Below are 9,664 nucleotides of genomic sequence, written 5' to 3'. Positions count from 1 at the left end.
GTCTCCATGCTTGTCTCAGAGCAGCACCGTCATGACCTCTGAATGCTGTCTTTTCCCCCATCCACTTGCCTCTTCCATTGATTTTGAAATAGTTTTTTCCAGTATGCAACAATTTGTTTACCTTCATTAGCCTACTTTGTTCCAATATTTCTGTCATTCAGTGATATTTATTCCATGGTAATTCATTATGGCTCCATAACAAAATAAACATCTGCATTTTGAAAGAGTATTTTCATAATTGTTTTATTAACGAAAGCATAAAGATGCTGATGAAGAAACACAGTACTGTACAGTATATGCTTTATCTGACATTAAGCAGCATGAGGTCGCCCAGACGCACTTTGAACATTTGGATAATAAAGCATTTAAAGCATATTGAAGACAGAAGCTGCCTGCATATGTTTATTAGGCTAAAGTACTGTCTGACAAGTAAACATAGCCTACAGTATATACTGTAGTAAACATTGTAAAGTGCCTAATTCCTTACATAAGGGAGAGTAGGCCATGTCCAGACTTTCTTGGTGACCTCAAGTACTCATTAACTCTGTCTTGAATGCTTTTTCGGGTTGAATCAGTCATGGACAGAAACGTCTGAGCCACAGTATTAATAATGAACTAAAGCAGCCGGGCTATGAAGAGTTGCATGTCAATTCATAAACCATGTGCCATGGAGTCTCTTCCCAACTATTTTGCAATCTATATGGCTCTCCAACACTTTGCGGTTGCATGGTCTTGAGTTAGAAATGTAACACTTTAGAGTACTTAAGCATCGAATACATTGCAAATTGGGGGATTTTCACATCTACAGTATCCAAGCTTTGAAGAGTCTATTGTCCTGCTAGGAAACAGGAAACATTGTTTGCATGATGGGCTACACCTGTCATCAAAAATCTCTTCACAACTATTTTGCAATCTATGTGGCACTCCGCCAAGAATTACATTTAGAGTATTGGAGGATTCTAAATGAATTTCTATGGGGCATGTTTCGTTAGGGCAAATATGATCTGTGAGAATATCTAAGGGGCTTTTATATAATTATAATGCAGGGATAATAATAGTAATATTGCTTTGTTTCAAACTTCTTAAGGCTAGGGGGCAGTATTCGGAAGTTTGGATGACTGAGGTGCCCAAAATAAACTGCCTGTTACTCAGGCCTAGAAGCTAGGATATGCATATGCATGGTAGTATTGGATAGAAAACACTCTAAAGTTTTTACAACTGTTAAAATAATGTCTGTGAGTATAACAGAATTGATATGGCAGGCGAAAACCCGAGGACAAACCATCCAGAAAAAAAAATCTGCCCACCATTGATTCCTATGGCTGTCATTTTTAATATGAAGGGAATACCTCCCAGATTGTAGTTCCTAGGGCTTTCACTAGATGTCAACAGTCTTTAGAAAGAGTTTCAGGCTTGTTTTTGGAAAAATGAGCTAGAATTTGTAATTTTTCAAAGTGGCTCCCATTTTGGCTGTAGTGTTTGTTACGCGTTCTGGTGAATGAGTGTACTTTGTTGTTTATCTCCGGTAATGACAATAACGATTCTTCGTCTTAAATTGTATTGTTTATTTACGTGTTAGGGTACCTGAGGTTTGATTATAAACGTTGTTTGACTTGTTTGGAGAAGTTTATTGGTAATGTTTGGGATTCATTTTGTATGCATGTTGAAGGAGGGAAACCGGTGGATTATTGAATGAAGCGCGCCATCTAAACTGAGTTTTTGAGGATATAAAAAAGCACTTTATCGAACAAAACGACCATTTGTGATGTAGATGGGACCTTTTGGAGTGCCAACAGAAGAAGATCTTCAAAGGTAAGTGATTTATTTTATTGCTATTTCTGACTTTAGTGGTGCATCTGCCTGGTTGGAAAATGTTTTCAATGCTTTTGTGTGCTGGGCGCTGTCCTCAGATAATCGCATGGTGTGCTGTCGCCATAAAGCCTTTTTGAAATCTGACACAGCACTTGGATTCACAAGAAGTTAAGCTTTTAACCTCTCTAGGGTATGTGGGATGAAATCGTCCCACCTACTCAACAGCCAGTGGAATCCCGTGGCGCGATATTCAAATACCTTAGAAATGCTATTACTTCAATTTCTCAAACATTTGACTATTTTACACCATTTTAAAGACAAGACTCTCGTTAATCTAACCACACTGTCCGATTTCAAAAAGGCTTTACAACGAAAGCAAAACATTAGATTATGTCAGCAGAGTACCCAGCCAGAAATAATCAGACACCCATTTTTCAAGCTAGCATATAATGTCACATAAACCCAAACCACAGCTAAATGCAGCACTAACCTTTGATGATCTTCATCAGATGACACTCCTAGGACATTATGTTATACAATACATGCATGTTTTGTTCAATCAAGTTCATATTTATATCAAAAAACAGCTTTTTACATTAGCATGTGACGTTCAGAACTAGCATACCCACCGCAAACTTCCGGTGAATTTACTAAATTACTCACGATAAACTTCACAAAAAACATAACAATTATTTTAAGAATTATAGATACAGAACTCCTTTATGCAATCGCTATGTCCGATATTAAAATAGCTTTTCGGCAAAAGCACATTTTGCAATATTCTGAGTAGATAGCTCGCCATCACAGGCTAGCTACTTTGACACCCAAGTTTGGCACTCACCAGAGTCAGATTTACTATAAGAAAAATTGGATTACCTTTGCTGTTCTTCGTCAGAATGCACTCCCAGGACTTCTACTTCATCCACAAATCTTGTTTTGGTTCAAAATAATCCATAAGTTATGTTCAAATATCCTCTATTTTGTTCGTGCGTTCAAGACACTATCCGAAGGGTAACGAAGGGTGACGCGCCCGGCGCGTATAGTGACAAAAAAATTCTAAATATTCCATTACCGTACTTCGAAGCCTGTCAACCGCTGTTTAAAATCAATTTTTATGCGATTTTTCTCGTAAAAAAGCGATAATATTCTGACCGGGAAACCCTGTTTTCGTTCAAAGACTGAAAATCTAAAATGGACTCTTCTCGTGCACGTGCGCGCCAGTCTCATTGTTCTCAGATCGACCACTTACCAAATGCGCTACTGTTTGTCAGCCATGGCCTGCAAAGTCATCATTCAACGTTCTGCCGTCTTCTGAAAGCCTATGGGAGCCGTAGGAAGTGTCACTTTACAGCAGAGATCCTCAGTTTTCAATAAAGAGAGTGTAGAAGGCCAAGAAATGGTCAGAGAGGGCTCTGTCTGACAATTTGTTCTCCTTCTGTGGCATCTCTATCAAAAATGCAGCATCTCTGCTGTAACCTGATATTTTCTAAGGCTTCCATTGGCTCTCAGAAGGCGCCAGAAAGTGGAATGATGTCTGACCTGTCTCTGGGCAAAAAACAGCAGGAGATTTTGTGAGTGGTCAGGCTGAGAACAGTGACACTGGAGATGCACATTCATGTGAATTCTCCATTTTGAATGAATACAACATCGCCCGGTTGGAATATTATCGCTATTTTACGAGAAAAAATATAATAAAAATAGATTTTAAACAGCGTTTGACATGCTTCGAAGTACGGTAATGCTTCGCGCGTCACCCTTCGGATACTGACCTGAACGCACAAACAAAACGGAGGTATTTGAATATAACTATGGATTATTTGGAACCAAAACAACATTTGTGGATGAAGTAGAAGTCCTGGGAGTGCATTCTGCAAACGTCCCACCTTGACCAGGGAGGTTAATATTGCGGATAGATTGTTGTTTCCATCAATGTAACTGTCTGCATCATTTACAATTCCCCCATATATTTTTGGGGTAAATATATATAACCATATATATTGACACTCTAGACCCAAACTGTTACAGACCTATATCCATCCTGCCCTGCCTTTCTAAAGTCTTCGAAAGCCAAGTTAATAAACAGATCACTGACCATTTCGAATCCCACCGTACCTTCTCTGCTGTGCAATCCGGTTTCCGAGCTGTCACGGGTGCACCTCAGCCACACTCAAGGTATTAAACGATATCATATCTGCCATCGATAAAAGACAGTACTGTGCAGCCGTCTTCATCGACCTGGCCAAGGCTTTCGACTCTGTCAATCATCGTATTCTTATCGGCAGACTCAACAGCCTTAGTTTCTCAAATGACTGCCTCACCTGGTTCACCAACGACTTCTGAGATAGAGTTCAGTGTGTCAAATCGGAGGGCCTGTTGTCCAGACCTCTGGCAGTCTCTATGGGGGTATACACAGGGTTCAATTCTCGGGCTGACTCTTTTTTCTGTATATATCAACGATGTCGCTCTTGCTGCGGGTGATTCCTTGATCCACCTCTACGCAGACGACACCATTCTGTATACATCTGGTCCTTTTTTGGACACTGTGTTAACTAACCTCCAGACGAGCTTCAATGCCATACAACACTCCTTCCTTGGCCTCCAACTGCTCTTAAAACCCTCTTAGGGATCCGATCCCGTTAGCGGGATCAAAATCGACACCATCCGGTGAAGTTGGAGCGCGCCAAATTCAAATGACAAAATAGTAATATTAAACATTCATGAACATACAAGTGTCCTACATCAGTTAAAAGCTTAACTTCTTGTTAATCGAACTGCGTTGTCAGATTTAAAAAAGGCTTTACGGCGAAAGCATACCATGCGATTATCTGAGGACAGCGCCCCACATCAAAATACTTTTTCAAAACAGCACAGGCGTCACAAAAATAACAAATAGCGATTAAATAAATCACTTACTTTTGAAGATCTTCCTCTGTTTGCAATCCCAAGGCTCCCAGCTACTTGAATTGATGTTTTGTTCGATACAGTCCTTTTTTATATCCAAAAAAGTCAGTTTAGTTGGCGCCTTTGATTTCACTAAGCCAATTGTTCAACATGCATACAAACAAATCCAAAAATTTACCGGTAAAGTTTGTCCAAACAAGTCAAACGATGTTTCTAATTAATCCTCAGGTACTCTAATATCTAAATAAACAATACAATTTAAAACAGAGAATTATATGTTCAATAGGGAAGATAAATAACAAAGAGTGCACACTTCATTCACAGGCGCAACAAAACTACTTTTCTAATGAGAGACACCTTGGAAAAACTACAACTACTCGTTCATTTTTCAAAAAACAAGCCTGAAACCCTTTCTAAAGACCGTTGACATCTAGTGGAAGCCATAGGAACTGCAATCTGAGTCCTTTTTTTGTATATCCCATAGACTAGCGTTGAAATGTCCTGTGACCTCAAAAAAACTATTTATGGATGGATTTTCCGCAGGTTTTCGCCTGCAATATCAGTTATGTTATAGCCACAGACATTATTTTAACAGTTCAGAGTGTTTTCTATCCAAAGCTACCAATTATATGCATATCCTAGCTTCTGGGCCTGAGTAACAGGCAGTTTACTTTGGGAACATCAGTCATCCAAACCTCCGAACACTGCCCCCTAGCCCTAAGAGGATAATTATTAAATGCTAGTAAAACTAAATGCATGCTTTTCAACCGATCGCTGCCCGCACCTGCCCGCCCGACTAGCATCACTACTGTGGACGGTTCTGACTTAGAATATGTGGACAACTACAAATACCTAGGTGTCTGGCTAGACTGTAACTCTCCTTCCAGACTCATATTAAACATCTCCAATCCAAAATGTAATCTAGAATCGGCTTCCTATTTCGCAACAAAGCATCCTTCACTCACGCCGCCAAACATACCCTTGTAAAACTGACTATCCTAACGATCCTCGACTTCGGCGATGTCATTTACAAAATAGCCTCCAACACTCTACTCAGCAAACTGGAAGCAGTCTATCACAGTGCCATCTGTTTTGTCACCAAAGCTCCATATACCACCCACCACCGCGACATGTATGTTCTCGTCGGCTGGCCCTTGCTACATATTCGTCGCCAGACCCACTGGCTCCAGGTCATGTATAAGTCTTTGCTAGGTAAAGTTCCGGCTTATCTCAGCTCACTGGTGACGATAACAACACCCACCCGTAGCATGCGCTCCAGCAGGTTTATCTCACAGGTCATCCCCAAAGCCAACACCTCCTTTGACCGCCTCTCCTTCCAGTTCTCTGCTGCCATTGACTGGAACAAATTGCAAAAATTGCTGAAGCTGGAGACTTATATTTCCCTCACTAACTTTAAACATCAGCTATCTGAGCAGCTAACCAATCGCTGCAGCTGTACCCAGCCCATCTGTAAATAGCCCATCCAATCTACCTATTTACTTTTTTTGCACACCAGTATTTCTACTTGCACATCATCATCTGCACATCTATCACTCCAGTGTTAATTTGCTGAATTGTAATTCATTCGCCACTATGGCCTATTTATTGCCTTACCTCATCACGCCATTTGCACACACCATATATATACTTTTTTTCAATTGTGTCATTGACTGTACATTTGTTTATTCCATGTGTAACTCTGTGTTGTTGTTTGTGTCACACTGCTTTGCTTTATCTTGGCCAGGTCGCAGTTGTAAATGAGAACTTCTTCTTAACTGGCCTACCCGGTTAAATAAAGGTGAAATAAAAAAATTATAAAAAATATGCATACATACATACATACACATATCCATATATATCTATACACTACCGTTGAAAAGTTTGGGGTCTCTTAGAAATGTCCTTGTTTTTGAAAGAAGAGCACATTCTTCGTCCATTGTTAATGTTGTAAATGACTATTGTAGCTGGAAACGGATGATTTTTAATGGAATATCTACATAGGCGTACAGAGACCCATTATCAGCAACCATCACACCTGTGTTCCAATGGCATGTTGTGTTAGCTAATCCAAGTTTTCATTTTAAAAGGCTAATTGATCATTAGAAAACCCTTTTGCAATTATGTTAGCACAGATGAAAACTGTTTTCCTCATTAAAGAAGCAATAAAACTGGTCTTCTTTAGACTAGTTGAGTATCAGGAGCATCTGCATTTGTGGGTTTGATTACAGGCTCAAAATGGACAGAAACAAAGCACTTTCTTCTGAAATTCGTTAGTATCTTCTGGTTCCGAGAGATGAAGGATATTCCATGAGAGAAATTGCCAAGAAACTGAAGATTTCGTACAACGCTGTGTACTACTCCCTTCATAGAACAGCGCAAACTGGCTCTAACCAGAATAGAAACAACAGGACAATGACCCAAAGCACAGCTCCAAAATATGAAAGAACTATTTAGGGAAGAAGCAGTCAGCTGGTATCCTGTCTATGATGGAGTGGCCAGCACAGCCACCGGTTCTCAACCCTATTGAGGTGTTGTGGGAGCAGCTTGACCGTATGGTACGTAAGAAGTGCCCATCAAGCCAATCCAACTCGTGGGAGATGCTTCAGGAAGCATGGGGTGAAATCTCTTCAGATTACCTCAACAAATTGACAGCTAGAATGCCAAAGGTCTGCAAAGCTGTAATTGCTGCAAATGGAGGATTCTTTGACAAAAGCAAAGTTTGAAGGACACAATTATTATTTCAATTAAAAATCATTATTTATAACCTTGTCATCATCTTGACTATATTTCCTATTCATTTTGCAACTGATTTCATGTATGTTTTCATGGAAAACAAGGACATTTCTAAGTGACCAAAAACTTTTATTTTACCTTTATTTAACTAGGCAAGTCAGTTAAGAACAAATTCTTATTTTCAATGACGGCCTAGGAACAGTGGGTTAAATGCCTTGTTCAGGGACAGAACGACAGATTTGTACATTGTCAGCTCGGGGATTTGATTTTGCAACCTTCGGTTACTAGTCCAACGCTCTAACCACAAGGCTACGCTGCCGCCCCGATAATGTATATATTTATATAATTTCCTGATATTTTGTATATTTCTCAGATATAGGATAGACACTTCAAAACAAACTTAATTTTGATGTATTTTTTGATTACCTGTTTTTCTATGTATGAATATGCTAATCAATGGGAATGCCAAATAACATTTTGTATTAAATCATTTTAGATATATTTTTTGATACCTGCAGGGGTCATAAAATTCAAAATCAAATATCAAAATGATCCATGGTATGACCATCTTAAAACAATTCCATATGTTAGCTTAGTACAACCCCCCCCCCCCCCACACACTTTTAGGGGATCATCATTGACCAAGACCAAAAATGCTACAATGTTCAGCTACCCGGTAGATTACATATTTCTTACCTGTTCGTGTATGACATCACATTTTATGTGTGTTTCTGCATATGTACCAATATGTTCAAATCAACCTAAACCTATTGAGTGCTGAACAGGACATGAAATCATGTTCTTGTAATAGCAGGGCATATTGCACATACCAGCTTTTTGAAGCAGCACATTTAACTGTGTTTCTAGCTAAAAGGTTAAAGCATATATAGATTTGAGAATGTTTATGTGTTTACAAACTTAAGATGTACTCCTATTTATCAAAACACTTCCTCTAAAGGCTCATATCCCACCTTGCTGATGGAGGAAATGTCAATTGTTAGAGTGGTGAATGTAACTGAAACCAAAGATATAGCTATATAACTGGTCATTCTTTGTGTTTTTTTTCAGCTCAGGTCGAAACCCCGAGGACAATCCATCCATTATTTTTTGTTGTTGTTGAGGTCATTGGACTTTTCAATGCTTTTTTATTGGAAAGTCTAATAATTAGGACCCAGATCGCAGTTCCTATGGCTTCCACTAGATGTCAACAGTCTTTAGAAATTGTTTCATGCTTGTTTTTTGAAAAATGAAGAAGTATTCGTATTCTTTTGAAGTATGCCTCAGAAGGACTCCAGTCTTTTGGCGCGTGTGAATGAGTGCGCGCTCCTCGTTCTTTTTCTCCGGTATTGAACACAGTTTATTCCGTATTAAATTTGATCGATTATTTACATATTAGGGTACCTGAGGTTGGATTAGAAACGTTGTTTGAATTGTTTGGACGAAGTTTACAGGTAACTTTTTAGATTCCTTTGTAGGCATGTTGGGTTAGTTGAAACAGATGTATTTCTGAATCAAACGCGCCAAATAAACTGACATTTTTGGGATATAAAGAAGGATTTATCGAACAAAACAACCATTCATTGTGTAACTGGGACCCTTTGAATTGCAAAAAGATGAAGATCTTCAAAGGTAAGTGATTTATTTTATCGCTATTTTTGAGTTTTGTGACACCTGTGCAGGTTACGATTTCATGTTAATGCAGGAAGTGGGTGAGGTGCTGTCCTCAGACGATCAAATGCTATGCTTTCACCGTGAAGCCTATTGTAAATAAGACAAAGCGGTTCGATTACCAAGATTCTAAGCTAAAGAATGGTGTATAAAAATTGTATTTTTATGAATGTTTAATATTACTACTTTTGTTTTTTGAATTTCGCGCTCTGCAATTTCACAGGATGATCCGAAAGAAGTTAATGGTGGAGCATGTCCATAGGCCATGCTTACAGCGGAGGTTCTGTAAATGGTGCTCCCAAGGTAGAGTTAAGGGCCTACCGTCATGGTGACCCTGTGGCAATATGGACAGTCTCAACAAAGCTCAACAAAGTATGTACTGATGTTTGAATTAATATGTTCCTTTTCCCTTCTGAGAATGAATTGCACTATATGAAGGGTTACCACAGAAAACACTGCTACTCCTACTGCTCTCTCCTCGTCTGACCACGTGTTCTCGCATACCCCGAAAGCATCTGGTCAGCGGGGTGGTGGCACTGGAATCCTCATC

This window comes from Salmo salar, chromosome 06, assembly GCF_965601325.2.
Source record: "Salmo salar chromosome 06, fSalSal1, whole genome shotgun sequence".
NCBI lineage: Eukaryota > Metazoa > Chordata > Actinopteri > Salmoniformes > Salmonidae > Salmo > Salmo salar.
This window is presented reverse-complemented; position numbering follows the sequence as displayed.